The following is a 19,479-nucleotide window of genomic DNA, read 5'->3' on the forward strand; positions in this document are numbered from 1 at the left end:
AAGCAATAGTCATAGAATAAATTACTTCCTTCCCACAAGGGATAAAGATAGTGAGGCTCATAGAGACAAATCATTTTCCAAGACCACCCAAAATTTGCCCAAGGAATCCAAAGTCAAAGCACAGATTTAGAAGACACAGGTCAGCATCTAGGCTACACGTACTGAAGGAATATGTAATTCATAGAAGATAATAATAGAATAGCCAAATGCATACTCCTCTTCTCACTAGAAGGGATTTCCCTTAGAAAAGGAGCAGTTTTAGTCATCTTTATAACCCTGGCACCTAATATAGTGTGGGAATCACAGAAGCAGCGGTGTGCTGGAGCCAGCTCCCCAGGCTCAGAAGAGTGGGTTGTGTGCTCTCTTCCAATCCTGCTTTTTGTGACATATGTTGGTAGCTTGGAATTGGCCTTACTGAGAATATTTACACCATGGAAATTAGCAAACAAGTCAGGGCTTATTAAATATTTACCTGAAAAGCACTGCAAAGAAGATAGTTAAAAATATATATATTGCTGTATGAGTGAATGAATTCATGAGTACAATGTACAAGGGGGATATTATAGTCTGAGGCATCTTTTAGCTTACTGGTGCTGTAGAGAAGGTGAAAAGGTGAAAACTGTTGATGGATAAATTTCAATGAACATTACAAAAACAAACAATAACAAATAAAATCTTTGATATAGGATATAGTTCAATTTCTTACTCCATGAGCTCTATTTATCTAGAGCTCTCTGTTTTCCCGATGGGAAAATAAAAAAATAAGGCTCATATTTCCTCCCAAGTATAGTATTCCACATAATGTCATAATGTATATTCATTTTGTATTTTATCATTATGTGTCTGTGAATATATATAATTTTTCTACTAGATAAGTCCTTCTTAAATATTTTTAAATCACCATTTATTTTAAGAAAGTCACCTTCATATAAAAAGACAAAGCTACAAAAAATTATGCATACAATTTCCAGAGGAGCACAGATCTTCAAAATACCATGCCACCCCTGCTCCTACCCGAACCAATAGGCCCCAGGTTAAGAACTCTGCACTTGAAGTAGAGGATCCTAGGGGCAGGCTATTTGTCTAAGTTATTGCCTATTCCCAGCATGTGTCTAACATACTGACACTTAAAAAAAGAAAACAAAGAAAAAAATAAGAATTGCAGATTGAATAAATGGATGGAATGAATGGTTATCTTAGTTGCTTCTTAGATCTTCTCTTTTCCTAAACACCTCCAGTTGCGTCAACTACTTTTTATAAAGCATGATTTTCAAAACATATAACTTCTGGATCTCCCTCCTATGATACTCAACGTTCTTGATTTTGGAAAAAGTCAAACTATTGCCTGATTTCCCCAAACTCAAATATAGAGTTATTGTTATAGTTTAAGATTCAATTAATGTTCCAGGCAACATTTCTTTAATCACTCACGATCCACAGTGATCTTTCATTTAGCTAAAACTCTAGATTCTTTTCACTCAAAAGACTATAGCTAGCTCCTTTTATAATTCTATTGCTGTAGTGGACTTTTAAATTTAACTCTATGTTTTTACCATTAAATTCCAGTGTCAGTTTCAACCACTGTTCTAGCCTGTGAAGCTCTTTGGAAATTACATAGCACAGCAGTCAGAACTCCCAGTTAGAGTCATTCCCAAATGTATACAATATGTCTTATGTGTCATCAAATAGTTCATTAAAAATTACTTTAAGAATAAGAGATGCCAGAGACCTCCTGCAGTTTTACAGTGAGCCAGATTAATGTTTGGTAGGAAAGATCTATCAACTACAGATTCAGTGAGCTACTTAACTGTTCAACCCACATTTACTCATCCTATCCACCAGGAAATCTTAGGAAATTTCAAATGTGCTGTTGAAATCCAGGGGATTTAGATGAGGTATGGTACAGTCTGTTATTGTAACTTTTCCCTGAGATACTGTTGTATACACCTCTTCTGTGCTCTCATAAAATTTTGTGCATGTCTCTGTCATGGTCTTTACCACAAGGTACCCTAATTTTCTTTTGCATCTGTCTTCTCAAGTACTGTGAAGAGCTTGGAGAATTAATCTATGCCTCCTGATAATAGGAGAGAGGCTATTATCTCTCTATTATCAGAACCTTATGTGTAGTCCTTAATAAATATTTGTCAAGCAGTTGAGTAAATAATAGGAGTCTCATATTTTACCTTAGGATGTGAAAATCTGTATAAAGTTCACAATTTTCTCTGGACTTATTCTAGGAAGCAAATCACTAAAGATGACTCACAACAATTTGGGAGAAAATAGAGGAGCCAGTTCATTTCTCTGGGCCTCACTTACAACACTCTTACTATTTTAGCTTTATGCACATATGGAATGTGTGACTTGGTTTTATAACGGAAAGATAATTTTATCCTTCTTAAGCTAAAACTGTACATGCTATTATAATTATTTCTGTTTTCCTCCTTTATATGTCACCTTTTATATTTCTTTTTAAAAGGTCAGAAACAGTATCTCATTAACACTTCAGAAAAAATAGTTGCCAATGTTTCCATTCATAGACCTCATACTTGGAGTGTCTCCTTTAACATTATATGAAAATGATAAAATGCCACAAAATCACAGTGTTCCTGAATATTTATGCACTCTTGTATATAAGATTCACTTCAGACTTTCTGCTGCTTGCCTGATAGTAATACATTTATTAGTGTATTTAGAATATAAAATGTCATCATTTTATGCCTGCCCTTTGACGGCCAGACACTCATCAATTTTTTTCCAAAGCCAAATTTCTATAAGGAGATATTCATTGATAAAATACCCAGTGTTCCTGTACAGAGGTTGAGTAATTAGTTTCTACCACAGTCTGAAAAACTCAATGTGTGGAGAACAAAATAACCTTGTACATTATGCGCAATCTTTATTAATTGAACTTTAGGCTAGCCCTTGAGATTTTTATGCAATCTGCAACAAAAAGGTCAATGGAATGGCAATGAATCTCCTTGTATTTATTAGTTCATTTTGCAAATGCTAACGTTGGGTGAGAATTGATTCGATTTATTTGTGATCCAATACCAAAGGAGAAAAAGTAATGCTCTTCTTACTCATCTTATTCATTTAGAATTACATGGAAAATAACATTCCCAAGGGAAATCAGAAGGAACATTTGTAATAGCAATGGTCACACTAGAGGTTGACCGTGATTCTCATTTCACACCATTTCTTAAAATTATCAAAAAGTGTCTTCAAATGAATTATTACTTTGAATTTAACACAGGCACACACACAGACACACACACACACACACACACACACACACAGATATATATAATGTTTAAAATGCTGTTCTAGGCTCCAAGGGTACAATGTAAATAAAATAGTCAATGTCCTCAAAAAACTCATAATCTAATGAGAAAACAAACTTGAGAATTCATTCATTATAGTACAAGGTTAAGTAAAGGAAATACTTTCATATCAATATGAAATTATCTGTGGGAGTACAGAGGATTTAAAGATGAAACTTTATAAAGTGAGAAAGATTTCACTTATATCTTAGATGATTAGCAGAATTTCACAAGTTTTAATGGAGGTACTAAACAAAAGCCAAAATATGGGCAAGAGTCCTGGAAATAGCTAAAGAAATTTACAATTATGGGAAGTGGAGAACAGAGCTGTATGACTGAGGTATGGTGAGGAGTGATGATCGATTAGCCAAGAAGTAAAGATGCGGGTTAGAATTTGAAGAAACGCCTTTCTTTTCCATGTGAGGTTGTCAGGTAGTGACCTACTACTGAACAGTTTGACCTCTGGAATGGGTTGAGTTAAACCTGAGTTTAGACATGTTTTAGAAAGTTATCATTTGTGACAACACACCAGGTGTAAAATCTGTAATTTCCCTAATATATGTGCAGATACTCTTGGCTGTGACAATGGATTAAAAGGAGGGGAAAGACACATTAAAAGTTAGAATTAGGACTTAGTGTTTGAATGAAAATGGAAGTTTAGGAGGCATCAGGAGTAAAGATGGAATCGGGATTTCTGCTTAGTACTATTGCATACATGTGTAATCAAGTGTGAATTATTAAACAAAACTAAATACTTCATATCTGATTATGTAATTACTACTTAATATTTTTAACCTAAGTGTTCTTAATTCTACAAAGAATTCTAAATTTAAAATGCCTAAGTAATCTTTTTCAGTTCATGCAAATATATATGTGTGGGCTTGTTTGTGTGGGTGCCTTGTTTTACTAAAATATCTTCAAGAATAATGTTTTAGGGAAAAAAATATTAAGAACATAAAAATAGGCCAGGCACAGTGGCTCATGCCCATAATCCCAGTACTTTGGGACGCCAGGGCGGGTGGACCTCCTGAGGCCAGGAGTTCAAGACCAGCTTGGCCAACATGATGAAACCCCATCTCTACTGAAAATACAAAATATTAACTGGGTGTGTTGGGGAGGTGCCTGTAATCCCAGCTACTCAGGAGGCTGAGGCAGGAGAATCACTTGAACCCAGGAGGTGAAGGTTGCAGTGAGCCAAGATGGCACTACTGCACTCCAGCCTGGGCAACAGGAGTGAAACTTTGTGGGAAAAAAAAAAAAAGAACATAAAAATGTACATTTTATTACATGTTAAATTATTTCATTAAGGAGACCACAAGTTTCCTCCTTGAGGAGATGGGGAAATCTTCACTCTTTTACATACTCTAATTCTGGAGACAAGATTTCATTCTGTTGCCCAGGCTGGAGTGCAGTGGCGCAATCACGGCTCACTGCAACCTTGACCTCCTGGGCTCCAGCTATCCTCCTACTTCAGCCTCCTGAGCAGCTGGAATGATAGGCATGCACCACATGCACCACCACGCCCAGGTATTTTTTTTTTTTTTTTTTTTTTTTTACTAGAGACAAGGTCTTGCTATGTTGCACAGGCTCACATTCTCCTTTTCTACCTGGTCAGTGTCACCAGGAATTTATATCATTTTATCCTATGATGATTAGAAAATGTTTATATATGAAGATATATTTAATAGTTACTTTAGTTCATTTGATATCATGTGTGGATATGTATGCATGTGTGTGTCCGTGTGTGTAAAAATATGTGTATAAAGTCTCATAAAATAATCAGTGGGTATTTCAATAAAACAGTAAAACTTTCCAGATTTGTCATGACAATTGTATGCAGATAAAAGCTTTCTAATATCACATCTTTATATAGAAATAGGTAACAATGTTCTTACAGAGATCGTTGTTTATTTCTTAAAAATTATGTGTGCTAATGTAAATGTTCATATGTAAATGTAGGCATTCAAAAGATGGCATATATTATAAACATATTTATTACAATGACAAGTAAGAACAATATATCAGAAATTTTACATATAAATACAGCACTAAATTTACCTGAGTTTTAAAAAAAAGATTATTAGGTCATTGCCATTAATTAAAAATAATAATTATGTTTTGTTTTTTACTGAGATAATTTTCTAATTCTTACTTCCCTTTCCTTTTATTTGAATCCCTGGATCTGTAATTGCCTTGAATTTTTTTGGTCAATAAATTTTCATGTCAGGTCCTTCTCTAAGAGGTGTTATAAATTTTTTCTCTGAAAGCTGACCCAAATGGGCTGTGAGTTCACTTTTGAGACATATTTTGCTACAATACAGTCATCTTATCTTAGAGTTATATGTGTAAATGAAGGGGTGGCCTGCCCCTCCACACCTGTGGGCGTTTCTTGTTAGGTGGAACGAGAGACTTGAGAAAAGAAATGAGACAAAGAGACAAAGTATAGAGAAAGAAAAAGTGGGTCCAGGGGACTGGCTCTCAGCATACAGAGGACCCACGCCGGCACGATCTCTGAGTTCCCTCAGTATTTATTGATCATTATCTTTACAATCTTAGAAAAAGGGAAGTGGTAGGATAATAGGATCATCGTAGGGAGAAGGTCAGCAGTAAGACATATGAATAAAGATCTCTGTGACATGAATAAGTTTAAGGAAAAGTGCTGTGCCTTGATATGCATATGCAAATATCTCCATAAACCTTTTTGTGCATAAAGAGCAGCATGTCCCACCTTTAGCCCTAAGGCGGTTTTCTCCTTTCTTAGTAAATAGAACATACAATTGGGTTTTACACCGAGATGTTCCATTGCCCAGGGACAGGCAGGAGACAGATGCTTTTCTCTATTTCAACTGCCAAGAGGCCTTCTTTCCTCTTATACTAGTCCTTCTCAGCACAGACCCTTCACAGGTGTCAGGCTGGGGGACGATCAGGTCTTTCCTTTCCCATGAGGCCATATTTCAGACTATCACATGGGGAGAAACCTTGGACAATACCTAGCTTTCCTAGGCAGAGGTCCCTGCGACCTTTGGCAGTGTATGTGTCCCTGGATACTTGAGATTAAGAGAATGGTGATGACTTTTCACAAGCATACTGCCTTCAGGCACTTGTTTAACAAACCACACCCTGCACAGCCCAAAATCCTTTAAACCTTGAGTCACCACAGCACAGGTCTCTTGCAAGGACAAGGTTGGGGGTAGGGTCACAGATTAACAGCATCTCAAATACACAACAAAATGGAGCCTCTTACGTCTACTTCTTTCTATATAGACACAGTAACAGTAGTCTGCTCTCTCTTTCTTTTCCCCACATGTAAACAGCCTTAAGCCTGTAACTTTACTTATAATCACATATGATTCGTTGGATTTGAAGTTCAAGCCCCTTAATTTTCTTTTTTTAATCCTTTTTCAGGTTGAAAAATCTTAAGCTCTAGATGTAGTTGAGTTTGATACCCACATCAAATATCATGTAGAAAGTGTGTTTTCCCCCTGTATACCAAATTTGAAAAGAAAACAGCTTCCCATTATACCAGAGAGAATAGTTTAAACTTAGTTCCTCTCATGCATCATGCTACACTGGAATGTGTGACATGCTATGCTAATAGACATTACATATGGAAACAGGAGAGCACTTTGAAGAGCTGACAGAAGGCTGGAGTGACTAAAACAGATTGTACAAAACCAAGAGAGGAGGAGGCAGGTCCAGACTTCCTTGGCCTTGGGCTATTGGAAAATAACAGTCAGAAATAGACTTTCAGGCCTTCAACATCAGCTAAGTGAATAAATGAAGGGGTGGCCTGCCCCTCCACACCTGTGGGTGTTTCTCGTTAGGTGGAACGAGAGACTTGAGAAAAGAAATAAGACACAGAGACAAAGTATAGAGAAAGAAAAGCGGGGCCCAGGGGACCGGTGCTCAGCATATAGAGGACCCACGCCGGCACCAGTCTCTGAGTTCCCTTAGTATTTATTGATAATTATCTTTACCGTCTTAAACAAAAGGGAGTGGCTAGACAATAGGATCATTGTAGAGAGGAAATCAGCAGTAAGACATATGAACAAAAATCCCTGTGTGAATAAGTTTAAAGGAAAATGCTGTGCCTTGAGATGCATATGCAAACTCTCCTTAAACCTTTTAGCAGCATTGCTTCAGCAAGTCCCACCTTATTCCTAAAGGCGGTTTTCTCCTTGCTCAGTAAACAAAGCACACAATGGGTTTTACACCGAAACCAGCAAGCTGCCTTCAGGTACTTGTTTAACAAAGACACATCCTGCACAGCCCAATATCCTTAAGCCTTGAGTCACCACAGCAGATGTCTCTTGCAAGGACAAGGTTGGGGGTAGGGTCACAGATTAACAGCATCTCAAATACAGAACCAAATGGAGTCTCTTATGTCTACTTCTTTCTATATAGACACAGTAACAGGCTGATCTCTCTTTCTTTTCCCCACAAATAAGGAATGGCCAAATGCTTGAATAGGGAGTAGGGGAGGAGACCAGTGAATATTTCAACAACACTGTCATGCAACAGCATTATTTAAGATGATTTTAAGTTCAGTCAGGGCAAATACACACACACACAAACACATACACATAGTTGGCTTAGTTATCTAATGACCACAGGGTGTGTGTATGCATATGTATTTTCTAGACACTTTCCTTCTTCTTCTTTGCCCTCAATTTCTATCTCTCAGGTGAATAGAATTCTTATTCTGCCTTCTTTATATTCAAGAACTCAACACTACAGCATCCCACCATTACCTCAACTACCCTCCTTACCTAAATTAAAATTAAATCTGTGAGGAGTATATTAGTTTCCTAGGGCTGCCATAATAAATAACCACAAACTAGGTGGCTTCAAAGAACAGACATTTATTCTTTCACAATTCTGGAGGCTAGAAGTCCAAACTGAAGGTGTCAATAGTGCCAGCCTCTCTCCAATGGCTCCATAAAGAATCCTTTCTTGTTCCCTCTATCTTCTGGTGGTTGCTAGCAAGTTTCTTGGTTTGTGGCAGCATAACTTCAATATCTGCTTCTTCTTCAATAGACTTCTTTCTGTGAGTCTCTGTATCTCCCAGCCTCACTCATATCACCAGTAATTGGATTTAGGGCCTAACTCTCTCCAGTGTGATTTTCATCTTTTTTTTTCCATCTTTTCTTTATTGAAGTATATTTGATGGATGAAAATTGTATATATTTAAGATATACAGCATGGTTTTGATATACATATATGTTGTAAAATAACTGCTATAATAAAGTTAATTGGGGGATCCATCTTAACTTGATTGCATCTGCAAATGATGTATTTCCAAATAAGGTCCCATTCACAGGTACCAGGAGTTAAGACTTCAATATGTCTTTTAGGGGTGCCATAATTCAATGCACAACGGGGGGCTAATCTCAGCTAGGTGTTTAGAAGGACAACCACATCATCTGATTAAATCAATTTACATAAAAGTCAGAATAACACTGCCTTTCTAAAGAAGAATGTTATAACACAAATGTATTAAATAATGTACACACTGTTAAGGGGAGAGCATTCCTAGTACCTGCTTTCTATCTAGAGCTTTCAACCCTCCACCTTCAGTAAACTCAACGCCAAGGTTATATTTCTCTACCCATTTGCCAGAGTAGATTAGCTCTGAAATGAAAAGGATACTTAAGCAGAAAATTTAGGTTGTGTATTTTATTTCCTTTTCCTTTAGTAATGTTTTCACTTTTATAGTAAATATTTTAATATTATTTGACCCAACTGTATGAAAAATGGCTTCATACTTTATTTTAATTTTCCAATGTTAAGATGAATTTAGATCTGCATATTTGCCATGCGTGGTCCATATATGAAGGACAGCTATAAAATATATTAAGGACATGGATGAAAAATGTTGACAGTAGAAAACTACTCAAGTGTACATTATTTTTTGTTTGTTTTGTTTTTGTTTGTTTGTTTGAGATGGAGTTTTGCTCTGTCGCCCAGGCTGGAGTGCAGTGGCGCAATCTTGGCTCACTGCAAGCTCCACCTCCAGGGTTCACGCCATTCTCCTGCCTCAGCCTCCCGAGTAGCTGGGACTACAGGCGCCCGCCATCACTTCTGGCACATTTTTTGTATTTTTCTTAGAGATGGGGGTTTCACCATCTTGCCCAGGATGATCTTGAATTCCTGACCTCATGATCCACCTGCCTTGGCTTCCCACAGTGCTAGTATTACAGGCAGGAGCCACCGTGCCTGGCCACGCAAGTGTAAATTATTTTGTATAATTTTCTACGCAAAATATAGTGGGCACAGATTTTTTGGCAGGTACAGATTTTATTTTTTCCAAAATACATTGTAAGGGTGTATTAGAAGAACAACTAAGAACAAAGATAAAGAGTCATCTCAGGGCTTCATAGCAGGCAATCTGGGTTCTTCCTGCTTACTTAGAGTCAAATTTATTCATAGTGGTGGAATGCTCACGCCTGGAAGGAATAAGTTCAGAAGAATGTGGTTCTTTTATTTAGGCTATTAAAATCCTGAAATTCAAGTTTTAAGATGATTCAAAAGGAGATAAATCTGTTTTAAAACAAAATACATTTCTTTGTATGCCGTGAGTCAGAGTACTGCTTTGTGGTAAATTGCCCTATGTTCTGAACAATATAACATATTTCATTTTTTAATAACTCAGTTTATTTGTAAACCATGTACTATTAACACATATCTCAAACTATTGTATTTAATATAAAAATTACAGTTAAAATTGGAGTGGACTGTTTTCCTTTCCCAAAACATTCATTGTTTGAGGAGAATTTAACAAGCAATTCTGATTTTAAAAATCCCTCATCAGTGTAAGCACTCCTTTACAAATAAAAATCATATTATTCTAAATTAAATAGCCATTGTGTAAAATATCCATTTAATATTTTTGCTAGGAATAGTATGTCTTCTTTGTTGATTACAAAAAACATACTATGCTAAATTTTATCATTTGATTATTGATTTCCCAAGAGTCTTTGGTCTAGATGAAAAGCTGTGTCTTAAGTTTTCTAATTAAAATTTATAGTGATAGAATTATTTTTCATGCAGTTAATTTATACTCAAGAAAAGTTTTAATAGTTATTTAAATAATGATAAGTTTCTGTAGTCTTTTTTTATTCAGTTGTTTTGAACACTCTGGAGCTGATCTGTTATTTTTCACAGCATGATCCCCAAACATCTGCAACAAATTCTTCTAAAAACTAGGGAAATTGTTAGATATGGAAATCCAGGATCTTACCCATACCTATTATCAGCATCTCTGGAAATATACTTCATAAATATGTGTTTCTAATAAGTCATTAGATGACTCTTATGCCTGTTAAATTTTAAGAACCCAATGTTAAAGAGAACAAACCAGTGGATCCTAACCTTTCCAACACTAGTTATCTCTAGGCTTTGTAGTACACTGGGATAACTTGTTCAATGAATGTCAGCTTTTCATAGAAGTCATACAGGGGTCAGGAAAGAGAGAAAGCCTGAACTGCCTCTTACTACCCCTAGAGTTCTGGAGTTCCGGGAGCCTGACTGAAGACAGCAGGCAGGATGTATGGAGCTACGTCAATGAGAGTGAGCCCAAGACAAAACATCACTTTTCTTCCTTCCTTCCTTCCTTCCTTCCTTCTTCCTTCCTTCCTTCCTTCCATCTTCTTAATGCTTCCCCAATTTTTGTCAGAAGAATGGGGAGGGAGGGTTGTTGGGAGAAGAGCAACAGCGTATCAAAACCCTGCTTTATCTTATCTTGACCTCCTTTAACACTCTTAAAAACATGTGCTTTTAAAAGGAAGTATTCAATTTTTTCTTGTTATTGCCATACACAAAAAATAGTAAAGAAGTAAGAAGTGTCATCAACTGTCTGTCCCTGGTCTACTTTCCCAATCCCGGTTCCAAGAGACATGTCCTTTTTGATGGATGTGACTGATGATAGACGAGTGTCATACAATCTTTGCCTGAGTTTACCTCTTATCTCCTATCTTCAGATCCTTCTTCCTAGGAGGATTTTAACATGTAAGATAAGGAATTAAAACACCATCTGAATAAGTATGAAGTGCATTGCAGTCTTTGGGAGCAACACCTAGAACTCAGCCCAAACCTTATTCTATCCATCAGAAGCTCCCAGGCTACTGATTGATTTGTCTCTCTCAGGCCTGTTACAAGAAAAGTCAGGGCTTATCTTTCATTGGTTTAATTATTCCAAGACCCCATTACAGCTAGAGAAATGAAGAGATGGAATGCTTAAATTTGATTGATTTGATTGAAAGACACAAAGTATCAAACCATTTTTCAGACGTATGTCTCAGTGAAATTAAAAAAATAAAAAAATTCATTTTGGTCCAAACCAGAATTTTGTAAACTATAGTACATTATTTATGTCTGCCTTCATATTACAAAAGCAGAGTGGAGCAGATGAAACATAAATTGTATAATATACGGGTACCTATAGGACATCTTTGACTTTGTCTCCTGGCCTGCAATGCCTAAAATGTTTACCATATAGATCTCTAGTGCATAACTTTGCTAACCTCTAGTTTAAATCAAAACAGTCATAATTTATTTTCTCCAGCATCTGAAGGCAAAATATGCATCCACTGTATTCCATAAAAAATTATTCATACATGTCTTAAAACTTGCATATTTTATTTTCATACCACCTAGCATGAGACAATCATAAATATGTAGGAACAACAGCCTTATTCCCAACAACCACAGCAGCACCTATCATAATAGGGATTCCATAAGTGTTTTGATTAAATAAGTCTTTAAAAATATATGTACATTCTGCATTTTATTTATTATATACTGTCTCTCTATTTTAGAATAAATTTCTTTTTTTTTTTTTTTTTTTTTGAGGCGGAGTCTCGCTCTGTCACCGGGACTGGAGTGCAGTGGCCGGATCTCAGCTCACTGCAAGCTCCGCCTCCCGGGTTCACACCATTCTCCTGCCTCAGCCTCCCGAGTAGCTGGGACTACAGGCGCCTGCCACCTCGCCCGGCTAGATTTTGTATTTTTAGTAGAGACGGGGTTTCACCGTGTTAGCCAGGATGGTCTCGATCTCCTGACCTCGTGATCCGCCCGTCTCGGCCTCCCAAAGTGCTGGGATTACAGGCTTGAGCCACCGCGCCCGGCCAGAATAAATTTCATTTTCTCCAATCTTTGAATAAAATAGATACTTTAGGAAGAATGTACAATGAGGTTTCTAGTGCTGCTTAAAGCTCAGGGGAAGAAGCTCAAGAATTTTTCTGGAAGTGTGCAAGTTTTAAAAGAACAAAGCAGCTTTCCCTTCCTCAAAATATGTGTTGAAAATATTTCTATTGATAAAATATATGTATAAATTTGGACAAATCTATTTCAAACATCTGTTATGATAATTACTAATCTGTATGCCAAGCATTAGTGTATTTTAAGTTCTTAAGACACTGATGTTTGTCAGTGGTCCTAAGTGTTACTAATTCTGTCGCCTGCAACAACTCCACACATAGAACAGGCTATATCATTCAAGGCTAGCCTTCTACAGAACATCCAACCCTATTCAACTCACGAGGATCTACATCCTATTCCCTTTAACTATAGAGTCAAAACAGATCATTCAAGCTGGCTAAGTGAGAGAGAAGGAATAAGAAGAAAGCACAACCTTTGAAAGATTTCAGATAAAGAAAATAAACAAGAGCTGTAGAAGCAAGTACAAATCATGCATGTCTCTCATGGCCATTCTTTTTTCTTTTTCTTTGGTCATATGCTGCAAAGATATGGACCTGGGAGATGACCTTTAAATCATCTAGCCCTAAATTTGTTCCACAATAAAATGCTTAAGAAATGTTCGTTATTTCCTTCTCTTCTTCTCGTTCATTCTCACTTGGCTTTGTTTTTTTCAGTCTAGGATTCTTATTCATATTTCTACCTAATATAAACAGCCAACCAACGTTTTTTGGACTGTGAGCAGGAAAATTTTCTTTTCCATGTACATTTATGAAAAAGGAATTCTTTAGAGCTAAATCATCCCATGCTGTATGGAAGAGGCAGACATATCACATCAAGAATGGGACTCTGGAATCAATCTGTCTGGGTTCCAGTCCAGCTGTACCACTTACAAGTTGAATGAACTTGGACAAATTGCTTAACCTTTCTGTGCATCATATTTCTCATCTCTAAAACTGGAATAGTACTACTTCATAAACTCATTGACAAGACTGAATGAGAACATATATGTATAGACTCTTAAAATTGAGCCTGTATATAGTGAACAGGTGTTATTATTATTAGTGTTAATGAGAATCAAGCTCTCAGCATGACGCGGGGGCTCTCCAACTCACCTCTACTGCTTTGTGCATGTCTTCCATTACACTCTTTACCATTACACTCTGTTCCACAGAGACCATATTACTTTTTAGTCCCAAAATGATATTATCCTTGCTATGCTTCTCTTTATTCATGCTGCAGTGTCTTGTCATTATTCTGCATTCACTTTGCATAGCCTATTTTCTATTAAGCTTCCACCTTGTAAAATAGAATGCTACTACATGTGTACCCGAAGCCAGATACACACATACAGTTCTTTTGTACACACACAGTTCATTTCTGTTTTTCCCCTTCCGCTTCTAGACTGTGAAGATTTCAAGGGCAGAGAGAGTGTCTTAGGAACGCTTATGGCCATAACCCCTGACAACTCTCTGTTACATAGAAGACATTTAGAAAATGTATGTTGAATTAAAAAAAGCTTAAAGACTCAGTCATAAAATTTTGAAGTCATAAAATTCTACTTAAAGTACAGTCACAGGATTTGGCTTCATGACCTCTCTTGGCAGCAACGCTCACTTATTATAAACAGCACATAGTACTTGTCATTATTTTTCAAAATTCAATGTCCTTTAATCTCATCTGGTCAGCTGAATTAAGAAGTTTGCTCCTATTATTGGAATTAAGTTTTCAATATATCTGAGGTATTTCTAACAACATCTTTCAGAGTTCTCTGAAGCTTCTTTTTAAATAAATAATGCTCCATTTGACCATTTCCTTGTTCTTTTATATTTATAGATTGTGTAGTGTTTTTCTTAATCATTTGCACTATCTCTAATTCAACAGCAACTGAAAACAATTATATAAAACTAGTGTGTCTCCATATTTTTTACCTTTGGTGAATTTTCCCCCAAATTTACTAAAGTATCTTGAATAAAGATCTAATTTTTATTATTTAAACTGACCTTTCTCTACAAAAAAAAATTACTCAACAGTGATTCAAAAATGATGACTCAACGATGCATTTGTGTTTGTGAAATGACCATACTAATGAATTGGATTTAATACTTTATTCAAATATATCAAATGTATTCCAAATCCAAACACTTATTTCCACCAAACCTAACAACCAACATTGTCTCTCAACTCAAGGACAGTAATCGCCTTTGAACTGGCTACTGCTTCCAGGCTTGCGCCTCTATTGTCAACAGGACAGCTGAACTGATCATTTAAAATTGTATTCAGATCATGCTAGTCCCCAGCCAAAACCCTCTTGTATCCATTGCACTATAAAGTCTAAACTCTTTACAATGGCCTTTGAGGCCCATCAAGACCTGCTGCTGCCTGGCTGTCTTACCCTTCCCCTCACACCCACCCCACCCATAGTGTCCTGGGTAACTATAGCTACAGGTATACTGGGGTGTTTTTCTTTTTTGTTTGAACATGCAGTGCTTGTTACTGTCCTGGGCCTTTGCACTTTGTGTCTACTCTCCTTGTAATGCTAGATCTTGAATATAAGGGTGAGTCATTGTCTTCAACTCAAACATGACCTCCTTCATGAAACCTTCCTTTTCTGACTGCTTCTCTTCAGTGGGCCTTTCCAGTCCCACTCATATTACAAAAGCAGAGTGGAGCAGATGAAACATAAATTGTATAATATACGGGTACCTATAGGACATCTTTGACTTTGTCTCCTGGCCTGCAATGCCTAAAATGTTTACCATATAGATCTCTAGTGCATAACTTTGCTAACCTCTAGTTTAAATCAAAACAGTCATAATTTATTTTCTCCAGCATCTGAAGGCAAAATATGCATCCACTGTATTCCATAAAATACACCTGTCACAGTCAGTTCTTTCTGAGCTCTGTCTCTTCTAATGGCCTTGCTAATTCAGCCTGCCCTTGATCTTGATGCTCAGATTCCTCAGAGTCTCTACTACTGTTCTCTTCTGACACGTGGTTAAAGCTGCGAACCTCATAAACCTTCTTGGCTGAGCCATTTTGCTCATAGAAGGCCCATTTATTCCCCTCAACTTATTATCCATATTGCATGATAGCCAAAGTAAACTTGGGATTGCAAAGTGAGTCTGTCATGCCACAGGGCCTCCTTGACTACTACTTGGGATCCGCATGGTGACTTGGGATTACTCAGCACAGTAATGTCCTCCAAAACTTGAAAGCAAAAACCCTGAGCATCCCGTCAATGTAATTAAGAATTTCGAAAGATACATCCCCTAGAGGATTGACCTCGAGAAGCTGGGAAGAACAGACAAGAGCTGTGGCAGCCTCTTTTCTCTACCACTGCACTCTTTCTCTCCATCTATTCTTGCATTCCTCAAAAGAATGCCTGAGGGCTTTTTTCCTATTGTGCTTTTCTTAAGGGTCTCATTCTATCGCCAAGGCTGGAGTGCAGTGGCATGATAGTCTATCACCTCAAACTCCTGGACTCAAGCAATCTTCCCACATCAGCTTCCTGAATAGCTGAGACTACAGGTGTGCCCAAATATGCCTGCCTAGTTTGTTTTTAAACTTTTTTTTTTTTTTGGTAGAAACAGGGTCTAATTATGTTAGTCAAACTGGTCTGAAACTCCTGCCCTTACGAGGTCCTCTTGCCTGGGCCTCCCAAAGTACTGGGATTACAGGCCTGAGCAACTGTGCTTGGCCTGTTCTTTCTACATGATTTGAAACTCCTTTATATAAAATTCCATGCAAACCCACTCATTTATGTTTGTTGACAAACATCAAGATGAAAAGTAAAAACACTTAGTGAATCATCTTAATGTTTCATCTTTAACTTACTAAGCATCTGGGTTTTGGCAAAACATCCAAATAATAGACTAACCCATCAAGCCTGGTCTTGATATGGAGGAAGAAACTGAAGGGCTTTCTAAAGACTGATGTTAAACTCTACATTAAATAATGCCTTAAAAAACAGAAATTGAGTATCTCTTTCCCACCTCTACCCCATGGCAGGTAGATGCCTTACCATTGTAGGAAGAAAGATATGTAGAAAAGCAAAAGAGAAAAATGCACTATAATTATTTGACTGGCTTGGACACAAATATAGGGAATGGAGAAAATGATTTTCTCCCTACACATAATAGAAAAAGGGAGATAGAGATAATAAAAACTAAGTTCAAATAAAACATTATCAACAAAAGTAATTAAAAGAGTAGCTCAATTACTTAAGTGTGATTTATTCAGCATGCTGAGCCTTTAAATTATAACCGTGATTTGGGAAACACACGTACACACACACACACACAAATCTGAGTTACCAAATAGATAAAAGAACTCAGGCCACTTCCTGGCCCTCATTATTTGCTCTCATTCTAGAAATAATTCTAAATGTTTGATTTTTCTGACTTCTCAGCCAAGGTCTTTTTGAAAGCATTGAATCAGATGTTGGATGGTAAAAACAAAAACACAAACAAGAAAACACTGGTACAACGAAAGCAAATGTTGTGACAGCAAATAGTTTTATATATATATATAAATATATATATATATACTATATATATATATATATATATATATATCAGATGTTTGGGAGCCAATTTATATGGATGTTTATGCCTCTTCTCTAGTTTTCATTAAGTGATTGAGTATTTTGATCTTTTATGTGAAGAATTATAACCAATACACTTTATATGCAATAATTATGTTTGTGGTTTTACTCATTTAACAGTCCTAAGACAGCTATACACAGTTTCAACAAAGAAATTAATTTACTCTATAAAGCATTTTATTATTTTTTTCTAATTGGGACCTCTAATAGTATTGAAAGTAGATAGTTAAGCAGAATAGCCCTACAAACAACATCCGGAAGCCATGTGCAAGTGAAGATTGTAGTAAGAAAGAGGAGACATTTTGAAGTTAGGTTTGGATTTGACCCACAGCTACAATACCTTCCAGCTTCTTAATATGTACCAGTTGTCTGAGTTATCAGAACCTTTCAAAATGAGAAAACTAAAACTTACCTTACAATAATGCTTTGATAATTATATGACAATCACACACATCCATAAAAACACTAAACAAATGTTACAAAATATAGACAAAGTTATTCATTTACAAACTGTTACACATTTGAAAAAAGAACAATTAGGTGATAGTTGACTTTTTAAAGACAAGATAGATCAATTTCTTCATATTTGTATTATCTTTAAATGTGTTTGAATCCAATATCAAAGTATAAGAGGGAAAAGGTACTAAATTCAGTGGAAAATTAAATTATTTTTCTTTCAAGCATAATCCAAGGCTATGTGGAAATCCACAAGGAAATCAGATTGAATTTTGTTTTAAAATCGACTGCTTTAGGAAAGAAAAAAATGCAAGTGTTTGAGGGACATAAAATCAGAGCAAAACGTGTTTGTGTGTGTGTGCAAGCGTGTGCACAGGGGTGTATGCAATGAGTACAAGATACTTAAGTATTTTTGGTTAGTGCTAAGTGTACAAATTCCCTTGGGTCTGTTCTATAGCAAAAATGCATTTTTTGACAGGGGATAAGTTTATATAACATACTTGCGGGGGCATTATCTTAAAGAGAAAACTGAATCTGCCCTTTATATACTTTGTTATTCCATAGTTTAAAAATATTTGTTCTTGATTGCGGTAAGTGAATGCCAGTGGGTCAGTTTCACACTTTGTATTAAATCTAATCCTTATTCATTATAGAGTACTTAATTCAATACAATTTGAAAGGTTACCTCTGTTTGTACTAATCATGTATGTTGGCTGACACACATCACCGTTAAAATGACAAATGTTTAGGCAAATCAGCGAATTGTTTGATCTTTATTTTTATAAGCATTTGGATAGTTGTATACATCCAGATGATTTAGCAATGTTTTTTGTTAGTTTGTTTTTTGTGCCATGGGCACAATTTATTCTGTAAATGAGAAATTTTATATATATTTAATTATGAAGGTACCTTATACTCACTTTCTTAGAGTTTCAACTATAACCTAGATCATTCATTCTTTTTAATGATATTTCCCTTATATATTGTAACTATTTAAGGTATTCAATAACTTTTTTTTTTTTTTGAGACAGAGTCTTGCTCTGTCACTGTGGCTGGAGTGCAGTGGTGTGACCTCAACTCATTGCAACCTCCATTTCCCAGGTTCAAGTGATTCTCCTGCCTCAGCCTCCCCAGTAGCTGGGATTACAGGTGCCTGCCACCATGCCCAGATAATTTTTATATTTTTAGTAGAGACAGGGTTTCACCATGTTAGCCAGGCTGGTCTTGAACTCCTGACCTCGAGTGATTCACCTGTCTCGGCCTCCCAAAGTGCTGGGATTACAGGCATGAGCCACTGTGCCCGGCCATCAATAACATTTTTTAAAAATTTAACAGAAATCACAAATAGATATCAGCAAAGAACGCAGTAATACAGAAAGATTTTTGTTTTTATCATGCATTATTTCTTTTAGATTTTTTTTGGTTATCTAGCTACATATATAGTACATCCAGTGCATTTAACTAATATACTTCTTTATTTCTCTTTCTCATCAGGTTTAGAATGTAATAACTCAAGGATTTGATAATACAGTGAAGTAGTATAACAACTGTCTATGTGCTTCCCATGATATGTTCTCTATATTGTAAGTATATATTTACTTTCTTAATCTAGCTTGACTGTGGGAGAAATTGTTCAGTTAGAACTTATAGATGATTTATATTGTTTCAGAAAATTATGAACTAAAACCCATCCAAGCTACAGAATAATTTCAGAAGGTTAGCTTCTATCAGGAGATCTTCTATAACTTAGTTTTAACATTCTATCAAAGTAAAAGTTTAAAATAATTTTCTGTCATGGTAGGTAGGATATATATCAATCATGTCTAATCATTTTAAAATAAATCTTACAGTTAAAATTTCTATACTCTTGTGTTTTCTAGAAAACCGTAAATATTAGACATG

The 19,479-nt window shown here is 36.2% G+C and overlaps 1 protein-coding gene across 1 annotated transcript in view; it reads left to right on the top strand.

Annotated features, from left to right (window-relative positions):
* FUT9 (fucosyltransferase 9) overlaps positions 1-19,479 on the top strand; it is a 201,693-nt gene that overhangs the window by 84,630 nt on the left and 97,584 nt on the right. The window contains exon 2 of the mRNA XM_033234651.1: positions 19,072-19,160. The gene's annotated coding sequence lies outside the window, so the exon portion shown is untranslated. The remainder of the gene's footprint in view (positions 1-19,071; positions 19,161-19,479) is intronic.

This window comes from Trachypithecus francoisi, unplaced genomic scaffold, assembly GCF_009764315.1.
Source record: "Trachypithecus francoisi isolate TF-2019V2 unplaced genomic scaffold, Tfra_2.0 Lachesis_group15, whole genome shotgun sequence".
In the NCBI taxonomy this organism is placed as follows: Eukaryota; Metazoa; Chordata; class Mammalia; order Primates; family Cercopithecidae; genus Trachypithecus; species Trachypithecus francoisi.